The following is a 16,609-nucleotide window of genomic DNA, read 5'->3' as shown; positions in this document are numbered from 1 at the left end:
GAAGTACAAGATAAACTCAGGCAAAAACATATACAGTTGGACGATAGGAGCTAGAAAAACTATCCACCATTTCACTCTCTGTTGCCGAGAGCTCGTAAAGAGATTAAGCCAGTAGGACATTCTAGAGCAGCTAAGTAATCAACTACACTATTAGTTTCCCTTAAAACATGTATAACTGCTATTTGTTCATCGTATGACAAAGTTCCCATAATTGTCACTGTATTTTCTGGTATTCGATGGCATTTGTTGCTGCATTCTTGATGCCTGAAGCTACTAATTATCTTTTTTTAGCCTTGTTCTGTATTGATCTGTATCCCGTTGAGTATTGCTAATAGCTCAAGTTGTAGCACATGATTCAAATTAAAGATCCTAAAGTCAGCTTGGATTTCTATTCTCGCATTTTCCGGATGTTGTAACTTATTTCCTTCAGCGAAATATTATTTGCTCAAATTCTTGCTTTGAGTTGTTGTTTAATCAATTGATGACGATTATGTATTCCAATAAAATTAGCCCGAGATAAAAACATCGGTAAATTAAAGTCTCTAAATAGTAAAATTAAATCAAGATAGGTCAATTGATTTATATTTGAGATTTCAGTAAACACTGCCCAAAAGATGGTTCGGAAAAATTTGCTAAAACTAAGATGAGAATCTTTTGTAGGTATATACTACAACTTGCTAACCTGCATCAAAGCCCAGCTACAGAGTTTGCTACCAGTTTTGCTTGTAAAGTTTATGAAAACATCATTGTAATATCGGTATCATGTATATAAAATGCAATCCATGTTGCTGTTTAATACAACTACTTATTCATTAAAAAAAATGTTAGTTTGAATGTTCTTGGTTTTTTAAGTGTGATTTTTGGTATCTTTCTATGAGATAATGGGTTGTTTGTCATTACCAAACCGGTTTGTTCGTCTGTTTAGATGGTAGTTAGGGGCCGTTTGTTTTTTTGATAAGTCCGCGTTATTCAATTCCAATTACAAATTCCCCTTTCAGTTCTTGATTTCAGGGCGAATTAATATGCGGATGCACGAGCTATTTTTAAATTGGGAGATGGAACTACATTTTGGGCTGCATACATGAGATTTCGGAGAATCTGGAGCAAGTGGAGACACTGGGAGCTGAACTTCATACGGGTTTGCTTCAAGTTTGTCATTACTTAATATTTCTTTTTGCTTTTTGATGAAATACTGATTCCTAAGACTATATTTTAGTTTATTTATGTTTGTTTTACATCTTTTGAATAGGTGGTTCTTGTGGTTTCAGTCTAAGTAAATCTGGCAAAGGTGAGTTTCTTATATGTTGATCTGCCAGACTCAGAATCTCTGTTACCAATGCAGTATGTAGTCTCTCTGTTACCTCTTATTTTCATAACTTCAATTCACATAGCTTCAATCCTCATATGTTATCTTTTGAATATTGTGTATTCTTTGTTTTCTTTTTATTGTTGTGATTTTAAATGAAGCTGTTTTAAAGCCACGCTATAGTTATAGTCGTTTCACGGCCAAAATCCTGCAAATGCATAAAATCTTTTGTATAATACAAATCCAACGGGTTCTGTAAGAGAAATCAAAGGTTTACCATATTCAGTGGTACCTTGTTAGTGATTCGGTGATGTTAGAGCTAGACAAAACTTAGACGTTGAGTGTAACTTATGACCGTTTCAAATAAGCTAATTGTAGTTATTTAGTGGGCATGTTCTGCGTCGGTTATCTGGAGCCATTGGAGGTTATTTCTGACTGTTAATTTCTAGTAGATGTCAAAGTTAACTACTGAACAAGTGCTCAAATTTGAAATTAGCTTGGGCTTTATGGAGCTGCAATTGAAATGCTCTAAAGCCTCTAAGATTTGTGTGTTAAAGTTCTTTTGAATGAGATGGACAAAATGAAGACACTGCATGCTTATTGCTTAAGCAGCTAGCAGAGGGGTTGGATCTTATTAAAGAAATTAAAACAAGGGCATTGCATCATTCCAGTCTGTACGCTTATTAGCATGGATCTGTATTTTCCTGTTTCTTGTCTGTGTTCGTGTTCTTGTATTTTTGTTTCTGTAATGATGAGGTGGAGAGCTGTTGGGTCCTATCCGACTTGGGTTTCATGAAGTCGAGGTGGTTTTTTAAGATTGTAATTTGAGCTCCTTTTGGGATCTAGTTGGATTACATTTTAACCCCACCTCTTGACTGCTTGAACAATTACAGACAAAACCAAGGAAGGGGAACAACCTCATTAATTCATGCAAGTCTACTGAACGATTACATGTTACCCCGCTCTCTTCTTTACCTTTCTTAGCATCATGTATATATAGGGCATGCAGAGGTGCTTGTTGTCAGATAGAAGGTTTTATCGGGAAAGGCTTTTACAACTAGATCAGACTATATTTACCCTGGTTACAAACCCCAGTTTGGTACAACTTGATCTGACTCAGTTTGGTTGGTCTATATGTGCATGCATCTGGAAATATAAAACGGGCGCATGGCCAACTTAGTCGTGACATTAACATAACAGCTTAGGGCGTATAGTTGTGCTGATTTTTTTTTTACAGGTCTTATTTTATGGACATGCCAGAAATCTGGCATTTGGTATTGGGCATCCAGTTGGCTCATGCACCACTTAGAGCACGTTTCTGTCCAATCTGAGTTGATCACGTTGTTTCATGACTTTGTCCAGTTCATTGTTTGGTTTTTGGTTTATTGTTATATTTATTTGCTTGTTCTCATCTTTGGTAGTATGGATAACCAACAATAGTGTTAGAATTGAAACCATTGTATGTTAATAACAAGGCCCAATTTTTCAGGATATTAGGATATATCAGAGGGGCCAAAAAAAGATATATATATCGGATATATCGATATGTCAGATTGATATATCGTTTTTGCTAATTTTGGTGATAATATTCAAAAAAATAAAAAATCGGGATTTATCGGAAATATCGCTGATATATAATGATATATATCGAGATATATCGGTCAACAGTCAACAAAATCGGTCAAAAGTCAAACTGTCCAACCAAGTCAAACGATATATATCGAATATGTCGGAATATATCATTGATATATATCTTTATATCGTTTTTACCGATATATATCGGTTTAAAAAATATTAAATTTTCGGAGCCGATATTTCGGATTTTTCAAAGTCGGATTGCAGAAAAAACGATGTATATCGGCAATTTTTCGATAAATCGACCGATATTTTCGGCCTTTGTTAATAACACATGTTAATATTTCAACCCTATGATGCACGGATACTCCTAAAATGCCATTGCATCCGTGCATCATAGTTTCAAACTATTATTTAAGAACTTTAGCTTGGTAGATTTGTTAAAGACCTATTTTATGTTTTATCATTTTCCTATTATGCTATTTAAATTCTGATGCATTCCTTAACTAATGTTATCACTGTTTTTTCTTATTGTATTTAGAAAATACTACCACTACACGATTTTTCCAATATGGGAACCGTTAAATTTTAGATTTGGAACATACTTAGGGGGTTCCTTTATTGGAACATTTAATAACTTTTCCAAAAATTTGAAAATCATAAAACATTTGGTTTCTGGATTTGATAAGGTTTTGATTAGTGTAAATTTGATTAAAGTAGCAGTTTTGTATCTGTGTAAATTGTATGTGTATATATTTGTGTAGGGGTCCCTATAAATAGAGATGCATGAATAACGAGGCTTACAATCCAGCAGGCAAGGTTAATCATCTTCATAATTGAGGTTGTATCAAGAGACTTGTCTTTGTCCCTTTGTTCTGTGTCGTCTCCTTGGGCAGCCTTCTATCTAATCCATTCTCATTACTGCCTACAATAGGTTTAATTCTATTGGTTCCCTGCTGTAGTGAGATTGGTTTCTTCCCATCCTTGTTCGAGATATCTTTTTCCTCATCCTTGTTTTGGACAACTTTCTCTTGTTACAATATATGGAACAAGATAGAATTATTGGAGACCTTGTGTTGTATAGTAATCTAGCTTATTGAGCTTTCACGTCAGCTTTGTGATTATAGTAAAGCAATATCTATATTTATGAGATTGAAGAATGCTGGTATTACTCCTGATTTAGTTGCTTATAATTCTATGATTAATGTGTTTGATAAAACTAAGTTTTTTCGTGAAGCGACACAGCTTCTTTATGAAATGAGAGAAGCTGGTGTTGTTCCCGATACTGTTAGTTATTGTACACTTCTTAGTACTTTTGTTGAGAACAAGAGATTTATTGAGGCATTATCGATTTTTACTGAAATGAAAGAAGTTCAGTGTCTCATTTTCACTGAAAAGAAGTTCTTAGGAAGTGTAGGATTAGTTGCTTGGACTGTGTCCTCTGCCATGCTATCCTCCATATTCATCTGATTAGTACTTTGAAGGTTTGAACCAAACGGGACAGCTGGGTTTGGGGTACCAAACACTGGCTGAGACAGAAGAGACGCAAACGAAGTAGTACTGCCAGCTTGGGAGAATGAAAACACTAGTGCTGATGAACCCTTAGATGACAAACCTGCTCACGATTTACTAAAGGGCAAGTAGCTTGATTGGTTCGAATCCAATTCATGAGATGGCAGTGATCTTTAGCCGATCATGGCCAAAATGTGCTCTTTTCTTCGGATTCATTAGAACCTTCTTTTTCAGAGCGAGACTCTCCAGGAGAAGTCGTGTTCAAATAGTTTCCTATGGTTGAATGCAACTGACTTTTAGGTTGAGTAGCTCCTATGGTCTTGGAAGAGGCTTTGGCATCTGCAGAGATGTTAGATGGACTAAGAAAATGTGAATGAGGCAATGTACATCATGTAGGGAGTACTAGGTCTGTCAGTCCGAACTGATACGCTGCTAACTTCTTGCACATTATTGTAGCCTGCATCTTATTTTTCTTTTCTTTTCTTTTCTTGCTCAGAGCACCATCCATTAGTTGTTGTACCCTAGTTGTCATAATGTCAGCCCATATCAAGCAGGAACAGTGTTGGTATTTTACCTTTTTAAGCCACTTATATCTTGGTTACATGTCTCTAGTTTTCCATAATTGCGAACAATGGTAATCGGAATATGATATATTGGTGATTCCGTCCTAGATGTTGTGCACTATATAACGTCTAAGCATCTTGTCGGTGAAGAAAGGAATGGAATTGTGTACTGTATATTCTAAGCATCCGTTCAGTAGAGAGAATGGATGTTGCTCTAACCAACTAAGCTAATAGGCCAATTTAAATTGAGTATTTAAATTTAAATATTGTTGTGTTTTCATTGAGAGTTGAACTTGTATACTTGTATTCATTTATACCTGTGATGTTGTAGTGTAGGTAAGAAGACAATCACGTGTTCTTGATGAAGTGTCACATGTTCCACCATCCACACGATGCTTTTTAAAGAACTTCAGGAAAAGAACCGTTGCACTTTGAAGCGTGTCTAATGACGTACCATCTGTTGACTCGTATAACATAACAATTGACGATATCTTTGATTACACAACTGAGTTATATGTTGGGGAAGAAACATTTGGCGACATTTCAATTGGAGATACAATCACATGGCTTATGCCTTTTGTGAAGCCAATTTGATATGAGTTGGTGAACTTTTTTTTGTGCAACCTAGTCGGTTTTGCATACACATGATGTATGGTTGTATATGGATTATGGAGTATACTAAAACTCATGTAATGTAATTTGTTATAATATTTTGGTGTTTTAGATAATCACGTGTGTTTTGATGAAAGAATCTACTTCCGTATCTACTGTATTTTGGTAGAATGTTGATTTCAGTTGGATGGTTTAATTTTTGCGGGAAAAATGGATATGAAATTTAGATTATAAGATTTTTTTTTTAAAAAAAACATTAATGCTCAGAAAAACGACGGATATAGATTGTCAAGAAAATTTATGTATATAGAAAATTGATGTAGCATACCGTCAATAATTTTCAAATTTGTATCCCAAATTCCATTAAAATCGGATAAATTTAACTAGTGAAATAGCAAAGTTTGACAATTATAGTCTGTCAACAATTTTATTTATTAATGACATTCACCACATGTCAAATAAATTTAAAATTATTGATGGTAACTAATCGTCAAGAAAAAAAATGACCGCGAATTTTTTGTCGGGCCTTACGACGGGCAATGTCACTCAAAAATATTGTTTTTTGACGGGTTCTACCCATCAAAAAAAAATTATTTTCTCCTAGTGAGTTTGACATAACCAGAAAGTGGAAAAAGTCATCTAACCTGCTGGATTGTAGTCTTCTTAACAGTGACATTTCACAGTATGTGATTTTGGAGGAGCAAATCTCATTTCCCTGAATTTGGGGCGGACAAGTCTAATTTCGTTTTAAAATAGGAGTGCAAATCTATAAAACCCAAAATACCCTAAGTTTTATTTGGTTCTTTTAAGGACCGAGTACCTAACTTTGGTATCATCTTAGATTAATTAAGTTTATAAGTGGCATCTATTTACACATCGAATAAGTTATTGAAGTTAATTGACATAAAACGACACGATCTATCATGGAACGTTTGGAGGTTGTAAATTGTCATAGGCTGTGTATGCGTTAAGTGCTTGGAGGGAGGGTGAGGGACATGGTTGGTAACTTGGTATGTGGCCGGTCTGTTATCAGAAAAATTCTGATTCAAAATAAACCCGAATTTTCTCACAACTCCGTAATCAAATGTGGAAGGAAGAAACTAAAATAATTTAATTTACAACCTTCAAACGTTCCATGATTCACCTACTTCCATGTTCCATACAACCTCTTCACCCATATATGAGAAAGGACACCTCCTAAAGACCACTCACAACATCCCCTAAACACAACCATTCACCCTACAACGGCATCATAAAGTCATGGATAATTTTGGCTCCCTATCTACTACACTGCATAACTCAAGCTAGTATATATAAATTCGGGCACCGGGTTATCTCATTTCACAACACAAAAAATCAGGGAGTGTTTGCAATTATTGTTAAGATGATGGCGGAAAAAGCTGTACGAGCTCTTGTTGTATTATTTATGGTGGTTGCCTATCAAAGTTACGCAGCCTTCGCAGGAGTCCCTATTGAAGCCTGCTTTATGAAATGCGTTCTTTCTTGCAAACTTGCTCCTCTCGAATGTGGTAAAGAGTGTAGGGGAGCAATATCCCCACTAAGGAACATTGCGCACGGCACTGGCGACCTCAACGATCGACCTCCAAGACCGATCCGCGGAGCAACTCCTTACAAGTAGGTGTGTTTTTTGCGACGGGCTAAAGCGACCTCAACGCGACCGACCTCCAAGACCGATCTTGGCGACTCCTTACAAGTAGGTGGTACGAACGAAGATACTTCAAGATCTTAACACTTGGCCGAGACGTAGCAGCCCCACCGGATGTAATCATTGCCAAAATCTTATTTGCATTTCCCACCACCGGAAATAGGGACTACCGCACCAACTCCCAAATCGAGTATGACTCACACCAAAACTACTCCAAAGACTCATTCACGATCTCTACCCTACATTTGTACACAAAGGGTACATGTCGAAGGATCTCCACCCCCTTAATCCTATAAATACCATCTTTGGAACTTCGTCGGACTGATTCTTCTCTCCCAACAAAAGGAAAACGAGAGAAGAGAAGATACGTAGGTTCGGTTTCACAAATGACACCGGTCCCATCCAAAGTCCAAACCCATCTCGTTCTCCTCTACAGTAATCAGGAGAAAGCTAAAACGCTCCTTTACAAAGAGTGTTTAAAGCAGTGTTGCAAATTGCAAATTGCAAATTGGGTTGTGCAACTTCCAAGTTAATTATTATAAACTCTACACAAGCCCAGGTGTGGTGGCCAAATATCGTATATACCGATATTTGCCATTATTTGAATAAAGTTCTAATATAATATCGACATAAAGACCGATATATTCATGATAAATTTCAGATATAAAGGAAATAGACAAAAAGCTATTGGATTGACACATGTAGAGCAACTATAAAAGGAGTGGAGCCAAGAGAGAGGGAGGACATTCATTTCCCGACCACACTTTCATTTTCTATTTCTCGCATGTAAACAGAGAGAGAAAGAGTGAATGGTGTAAACCATCATTAATGGAAAAAGAAAAGCTTAGTGATCTTTATATATTCTCTTCTTGCATCTCATATTTTCGGATATTTTATTGATGATTTAAGGAATGCCGATATGAAATTATCGCTTCGGGGTGACTGTTTAATGACAATATGGATCGATCAATTGGAGATTGGATAAAGACCTCAAAAATTTTCTTTTATCAAAAAATTTATTTATCAAATCCTATCTCGAATTCAAAATTTTAATTGTCAAAATCCTACTTTTGGATTAAAAAATTCTTTTTATCAAAATCAAATCCTATTTCGAATTCATAAAATTTCATTTAACAAATATTATTTCGAATTCAAAAATTTCGTTTATAAAATCCTATTTCGAATTCATAAAATTTCATTTATCAAATTTTATTTCAAATTCAAAATTTTAATTGTCAAAATCCTACTTTTGGGTTCAAAATTTTTTTTTATCAAAATCTAATCCTATTTCAAATTCATAAAATTTCATTTAACAAATATTATTTCGAATTCAAAAATTTCATTTATAAAATCCTATTCCGAATTCATAAAATTTCATTTATCAAATATTATTTCGAATTCAAAATTTTCATTTATCAAAATTCAATTCCAAATTCAAAAGTTTTAAATGGTCAAAATCCTAATTTAATTGTCAAAGTGTAATTCAAATTAAAAAAAAAAAAAAAAAAAAAAAAAAAAAAAAATCTGGTATCGGTAGCATTCTCTCTATACTAGGTCAAAGAAAATCCAGTTCTTGGCAGCAATGTCGAGTTCGGGTCAAGATTGTGATGAAAACCCTGGTGATATGTCGATCCTAATCTCGATACCAGGTCAAAAAATCCAGTTCTTGAATTGGCAGAAAATGCGAGTTTGGGTAAAAAAAATCAGTTCTTGGTAGAAATGCGAGTAAAAAAATCCATTTCTTGGCAGAAATGTCGTGTTCGGGTCAAAGAAAATCCAGTTCTTGGCAGCAATGCGAGTTCGGGAAAAAAAATCCAGTTCTTGGCAGAAATGTCGAGTTCGGGTCAAAAAATCCAGTTCTTGGCAAAAATGTCAAGTTCGGGTCAAAAAATCCAGTTCTTGGCAGAAATGCAAGTTCGGGTAAAAAAATCCAGTTCCTGGCATAAATGTCGAGTTTGGGTCAAGATCCTGATGAAAAGGTTCAAACAAAACAATGTCAAAATTTTATCACTCATGACGTCTATGTCTATACTCGAGGTCAAAAAATTTCACTCACGACGACGTCTAAACTCGATGTCAAAATTTTATCACTCATGACGTCTATGTCTACACTCGAGGTCAAAAAAATTCACTCACAGTGTCTAGCCTTGAGGTCAAAATTTTTTACTCATGACATCTATGTGACTATGTCTATACTCGAGGTCAAAAAAATTCACTCACGACGTCTAAACTCGATGTCAAAAAATTTCACTCATGACGTCTATAGGGGGATTTCCCGTTATTGAACATATGACACATGTATGGGAAATAACCTAAGACGATAGATGTCCAAAATGAGATGAGGACCATCGGATCAGTTTCGTGAATAAGTGATCTCGTGCTTAGCACGAGTGTTAGTGGGCATGTGCTAGGCACGTGGCTGACCACCTCTAAGTATGACAGTTCTCCAAGTCATTAGGAACTGATATAGACAGTTCCTGAACAGAAAGAAACTGTAGATGGCGATCTCTAATGATAAGGAAGGAATCGTGATGACATATCTTAAGAGTTTCCTTTTAGATATAATCTTCCCATACATGATGGGACATTATGATCAACAAGGAAACTTATCTCTCATAAGATATAGTCTAGATTCAAACTTCCATAGGAAGAGGAATCATAATAGGAAGGCAGAGTTCAAAGATGGAAGGGAACTCACAAGCGGTGAAAACAGCCCTAACCCTAGGACTCTCGTAGCTCTTCCTATATAAACCATAGGGATTCGCTCTTAGAAACTACGCAAAATAGGGTTTGATTCTCCTTAATAGCAAAGGATATACGTTGGCAGCCGTTAGACGGTTCAACCCTGAACTCACCATCATCTCATCCCTTCTCCATTCAGTAAAGGCTTCTAGATCACAAGGCACAGAGGAAGATCATGGGATACTCGGAATCTCCCCTACATCTTTTGGCGCCATCTGTGGGGATGAAAGCAGGTAAATATTCGTTTCAAACGACTGATTTAGTTTAAAAACTCTTACTATTGTGATGGCAGGAGCAAAAAAAACAAAGGGTGGCGCTACCACGCGCAGCGTCGCCATCAGATAAGAAGTGCACGAGATGCCTGAAGGGGGTGAGAATGTCGGTCACCAAGATGCGAATGATCCCCCTGAGGGGACCTATGACCAGATACGATCTACCGGTTGTTCGGGAGCAAGGTCCGTGAATAACGCCGGGAGGAACATCAAAATGATGAGAATGATGTCCTCACCAAGCCAGAGTCTATTCAGGCGGTGCAGGCTCTGGAACAGCAAAGAAGCAACCTTAAGCGAGAATTACAGCTGCTAAGGCACTTATATCAGTCTGACACAGGGAAGGAGCCACTCATCGACCTCGATGATGACGACCTTCCGGAAGGTGGTTGTGCTAGGAACCCAAGGCGTAGGGATCCAGTTCGGTGCCAGCCATCTAAGTCAGAATATAGCAACTCAGATGAGGACTTGGGAACAGCCTCAGAATCGGAGTCCACTGACCAGGATCGTGATGTCGACCCTCGACACCGAAAAAGAACTCAGAACAAGAAACTTTCTACCAAAGAAAGTGCATGGGAAACTGAGAAGAATGACCTGATCCGTCAGATGCATCAGATGATAGGCAAAGGGAGAAAAATGCAATACTCCCTTGTTCAATCTTCCATAATGCAGGCAGATCTCTTTTTGCATCACGGGTGATGAGGAAGTCATATCCCCGTGGTTACAGACAACCAAAGTTCAGTGTCTTTAGTGGCAAGTCAGATCCGGTGGATCACGTATTCAAGTATCATGCCACTATGAGACAATATGAGAGATATAACCATGTCATGTGTCAGGAGTTCAAAGCCTCCCTGTCTAGATCTATGCTCCAGTGGTACCACATGTTACCTGAGCATCAGATTAGGTCCTCAGAAGAACTATTTAGGACTTTCATAGATAGGTACTCATGCAACAATTAAGCATCAGCCAAAACAGATCGATGCACTGTTCAATATCAAGAAAAAAGATGGAGAGGCCTTGAGATCCTACATGCAACGGTTCATGGAAATTTCAATCCAAATAGAGTCTTGTGACGAACAGACTGCTATAATAGCTTTCAAGCAAGGGTTGGATGAAAACAACGCCTTATTCGGATCTCTCTCCAGGAAACCTCCTCGCGATTTAGATGTTGAAACTCATGCGGGGTGGGAAGAGGATGTCCTAAACAGACGTCAAGAAGCAAAGAAGACTTGTCGGACAGTTCCTGGGGTTCCTTGAGAAGGGAATGGAAATTCTTCCCCTAAAAAATCTAAGAGAGATCGTAATCATGGTCGCCAAAGGGACGAATGCCCAGAGGGCAATACCAAAATGTAGCCAGTAGTGCAGATGGAAAACCACAGAAGAAGCCCCGTGTGGAGGGAGCTGAAGAAGCTCTTCCCTCAATGGACAAAAACTTCACCCCTCTAAATAAAATGCCAGATGAGGTTCTAGACTCGATAAAAAATCAGAGTTACCTCAAATGGCCAGCTTCGCTAAAGCTAGGCTCCCTGGGTACCAGAGACCAAAGGACCTACTGCAAGTTCCATAAGAGTAAGTGGTCACAAAGACGTGAGCCCCGCGGGACCACGAAAAATGAACTACATGATCTGATTGAAAAGGGGTATTTGAAGCAGTTTGTGGGACACGAACAGGCAAACACAATCTGATACCGAGGAGATCAACGTCGATTCGGGATCCCCAGTCTTGGACCGCTCAATGGGCTTAATTTCTTGATAAATATGATTTCTAGAAAAGCAAGTAAATGAAGTGGACCCACTGAAAAGGGTGTGCGATATCAAATGCGCATCGCCAAGCAGATGAGGATCATGAACAGCGAGCTGACTACATGAGCTCAGGTTAATGCGGTACCCCACAAAGATCCGCTCATCCTCTTCTCGTATATGACGGGTTATTATGATCTAAAAGGAAACCTATCTCTGATAAGATATGGTCCAGATTCAGACTTCCAAGGGGAGAGGATTCCTAATAGGACGACAGCAGAGTCCTAGGAGGGGAGGAAACTCACAAGCAGTGAAGTTAGCCTAAACCTTAGGACTCCTAAGACTCCTCCTATATATACAATAGGAATTTACTCTTAGGAACTACGCAAAATAGGGTTTGATTCTTCTAAACATATAGGAATATACATAGGCAGCCGCATAGCGGTTCAACCCTGATTACTCAATCAACTCATCTCATTTTTTCTCTTCCATTCCCAAAGTTCTTCATCACATGGCATAGAGGAGGATCGTAGGATACTCAGAAATTCCCTTACATTATGTATGTTGAACATGCATCTTGATAGAGGAATGCCAGAAATAGAGTCTCGGCTCGCGATATAGATTTCATTGAGAATGATTTTCCTAGCATACATAACGAAAAGAAAGATCTTGACCTATATTAGATAGAGGAGGGCGAAGACATCCTACCATCTTCAAGCGAAGGTGGGGAATTAATTCCCCATCTTGTAATCGCTGAAGATAGTGGGAGTGGTTTTCAACCTAGTGGGAGTGTACCACTATATCCTCCACAAGATCCTTAACTGCGTAGGAGTAAACGTGGAAATATTCCCCATCGTCATTTCGAGATTGAAGGCCCTCCATTAGATGAGGAAGAACCTACTTCTTTCAAATAAGCAATTTTCTTGTTCTGCCAGAGACAAGGTGATGGCTACTATGCAAGATGAGATGAGCTTAATGGGGAAAAATGAGGTCTGGGAGTTAGTTGATCTTCCGCATGAGCTTAAAACTATTGAAAATAAATGGATTTTTAAATTTAAACGCAAGGCAAATGGTTATATACCCAGCAAAAAGGTATAGACTATGAAGAGACATTCTCCCCTGTGGTGAAATTCGCTTCAATTTGCCTCGTTCTAGATATTGTCACACAACAGGATTTAGAACTTTTTCAAATGGATGTTAAGACCGCATTTCTCAATTGTGAATTAAAGGAAGAGATCTATATGGCTCAACCGACTGGTTTTGAGGTCCAGGGACAAGAGCGCAAAGCTTGCCGCCTAAAATGTTCTATATATGGCCTTAAGCAGTCGTCTAGACCAGTGTAGTCAAGGCATTGAGGCACACCTAAAATGTAACACTATCTTTGTGCCTTAGGCGCAAGACGTGAGGCGTGGCGCGTGACTTATTAAAGTGAGGCTTGCATTAATAAAAAAGAAGATTTAACAAATAAAAAAATAAAATAAATATTAAATGTGACATGAATTATCACTGATTTACTTAGCCAAACATTAAAATTAACTCTATGTGATTGTAAACATTAGCAAAATAAAACTTGTATTTTTCAATACAATCTAGCTCAACTTTAATAAACTAAAAGAGTGAACCAATCAAATTGAACCAAATGAGTTCTTCACGAAATAGAACACATGATTCGAATTTTGGAATCCCGTAAAACTTTATTTAATCCATCTTTATGTATTCTCTCAATCTATACAACTTAACAGAAACTAGTCAAAATTAAAACTTAGAGTGTACTCCAAGATGAAACTTATTAAATTTGTACAATTTCTTGTACTATACAACCATTGGATCGAGTGTAAATGTGTCATATATAGCAAAGTTTGTACAAAAAACCTATGAATGTTGATAAGGCGTGTGCGCCTTTGCGCCTCAAGAAAATACGTAAAAAGGCACGCGCCTTATGTTAGCTCCCACGCCTTGGTCAAGGCGAGGCACAAAGGTGTGCCTTGCCGCGCCTCGTGCCTTAGTCGCGTTCCTATTTGCGCCTTAACTACACTGGTCTAGACAATGGTATCTTAGATTCCACAATTCAATTACCTCAATTGGTTTTGAGATGATTGAAGAAGATCAGATCACTGCGTGTACACTAAATGATCTAGAAAGAGTTTTCTTAGTCTTTCATTGTATGTTGATGATATTCTTTTAGCTGGGAATGATATGGATTCCATTGTTGCCACTAAGATGTGGATGTCCTCCAATTTTGATACGAAGGATATGGGTGAAGTAGACTATGTGTTGGGAGTTAAGATCACAAGAGATCGCCTAAGGAAATTTCTTGGTTTGTCTCAGGAGACTTACATTAGAAATATTCTTGAACGTTTTTGTATGCAAAACTCCAAACCAATAGACACCCAATTGGAAAAAGGATGTGTCTTAAACCTTGATCAGTGTCCCAAAACTAATGAAGAAAATAATCAAATGTCCAATGTGTCGTATGCAGCTGCAATTGGTAGTCTGATATATGACATGATGTATATTTGACCAGATATCATCTTTGCAGTCGGGTTAGTCAGTCGTTATCAGAGTAATCTTGGTCCCGCTCATTGGAAAGCTGTGAAAAGGATACTCATATATCTACAAGGGACTGCTGATTTTATCCTAAGTTACCATGGTGGAGACTTGAAACTGAAAGGTTATATCGATGCAGACTGGGCTGGTGATAAAGATGAGCGCAAGTCCACTTCAGGTTATACTTTTATGCTCGAAGGTGGATTATTACTTGGTGTAGCCAGATGCAAAAATGTGTTACTTGGTCTATAATGGAGTCAGAGTATGTTGCTTACTCGATCAGCTGCAGTCCAATAAGTTATTTGGCTAAAGAAATTCTTGATACACTTAGATATCACAACTCATGCAAAGGATACAATATTACTTTATAGTGATAGCACTGCAACTTTGGCATTTGCAAAGGATCCTAAGTATCATGGGAAGGCCAAACACATAAAGACTCATTTTCACTACATTCGAGATAAGGTTGCAACAGGAAAAGTGGTCTTGAAACATATCTCCACACTTAACATGATGGATGATCCCATGACTAAACCTATTGCACGAGATGCGTTTAAATCTCATGCTAGGAGTATGGGACTTTGTAGGATTTATATGTTTGGGTATCTTTTTTTGTAATTGACATATTCTTTATGATATATTTTATTAATTCAATTTTTTCTGGAATATTATTTTAATTACACATTCTTAATTTGTTTTGTCACCGGGCTTAAATCGACCTACTCACACAGGTGATTCACCTTGGCGCTTGGAGAGCAAGCAAGATGAGATACTATATTTGTGGCGCTAGAAGAGCGAAAAGAATATTTTTTTAAAATTCTTGAATGTCGCCTTAGTTAGAGCTAAGATGAGACCTTATAAAGTAAAGGTCGAACATAAAATTTATCCACAATTTTATGTAGCATGTATTTAAGCAGAATTTAAGTGTTTTTCTTGACAGTCGCTAGCAAGTGACTGGGATAAAACTCAAGTTAGGTGCTTGTTTAGTGACTAGACTGAGATTCGTATGGTGTTACAGTTTTGCAAGTGACATACCCATTTTAATGGGATAACATCATAGCATACATAACATATTGTATGTGCTTTGCCGACTGATACTTAGAACAATGAATGAATCCCCTCTTCATTGTTATGTGAGCCACTGGGATAATTAAAATATTTTCCCATTGTATGCCTTTCTTAACCTAAGGTTATGTCATGAAGAGAATATTTGGTGATGCTACTTTAGTGTGCTTCCTAAGTACGACGATATTTACCGTATTACGGGGAATTTCTAGAAAAGTGGCTGAATATAATTGAAGTAGCATGAATAATGCTTAGGGAAGATTTTTTGATATTACATCTATTTTGTGACTCATAGCAAGCCTGCGACTATATTTTTGCTATGTCATGAGTACAAAACAAGGAGGGGATGTAGCACTGCTTTATACGAGGGATTAAGAGTGTTGATTCCGGTGTAATCAACAATGTCTACGGCGTATACGAGATGCTTTTGGGTGATGTGTTTTTATTAGTTGGGTGAAAACTTAATAATATCGCTCCTGTTGCTCTTTGTCCTTCTCGTGATGTCGCACACCTTATTCCCTGTATGCAAAGATGAGTAATAGAGATGTAAGTGGGTTGGATCAGTTAAGTCTGCTCACATGGATCAAAGATCCATCTCCAATATAGGCTACTCCCTAGATCGTAGGATATAATGTACTATGGGTTATCGTACTAGATAGAATAGAATCTATCTTGAATCTCTTGTTGCACAAGAGTAGTGGGAGTTAGCTATTTTCTAGCTTGGTTTTAAATACCTTACGTAGGTATTATAAAAAAAAGAACAAAACAATCTATCTCAAAGATTTTACTCTCTACTATCTCCATTCACCAAGGAGTGGGTTTAAGGTGTGGATTCTAGTGGCAATCCTACTAAAGAGACGAGGCTTGTAACAACAAACAAGGGTTATCATTCTTTATATTTGGGTTTCTTCCGCTAGGACTAAGGTATGTTCTATAACTCGAATTAGCATGTTGATAGATATATGTTTTACAGTTGATTAACTCCCTTTGATATATAGAATGCAGAGAGAATG

General features: G+C 37.4%; 1 long non-coding RNA gene across 7 annotated transcripts; it reads left to right on the top strand.

The window, feature by feature from the left end:
- The first annotated feature begins 3 nt into the window (after positions 1-3).
- On the top strand, positions 4-5,712 carry LOC147521617 (uncharacterized). Of its 7 annotated transcripts, none has more exons than XR_015204388.1 (4): positions 4-134; positions 999-1,138; positions 1,250-1,288; positions 5,293-5,711. It is a non-coding gene; the product is annotated as an uncharacterized LOC147521617 (long non-coding RNA). The 7 variants fall into 7 exon arrangements; XR_015204272.1 differs by having other exon boundaries at positions 41-748; positions 1,012-1,138; positions 5,293-5,712; XR_015204362.1 differs by having other exon boundaries at positions 41-660.
- The last annotated feature ends 10,897 nt before the right edge of the window (positions 5,713-16,609 follow it).

This window comes from Coptis chinensis, chromosome 1 (genome assembly GCF_015680905.1).
Source record: "Coptis chinensis isolate HL-2020 chromosome 1, ASM1568090v1, whole genome shotgun sequence".
NCBI lineage: Eukaryota > Viridiplantae > Streptophyta > Magnoliopsida > Ranunculales > Ranunculaceae > Coptis > Coptis chinensis.
Note: the sequence above shows the minus strand (reverse complement) of the source record. Positions and strands in the feature narration are given on the sequence as shown.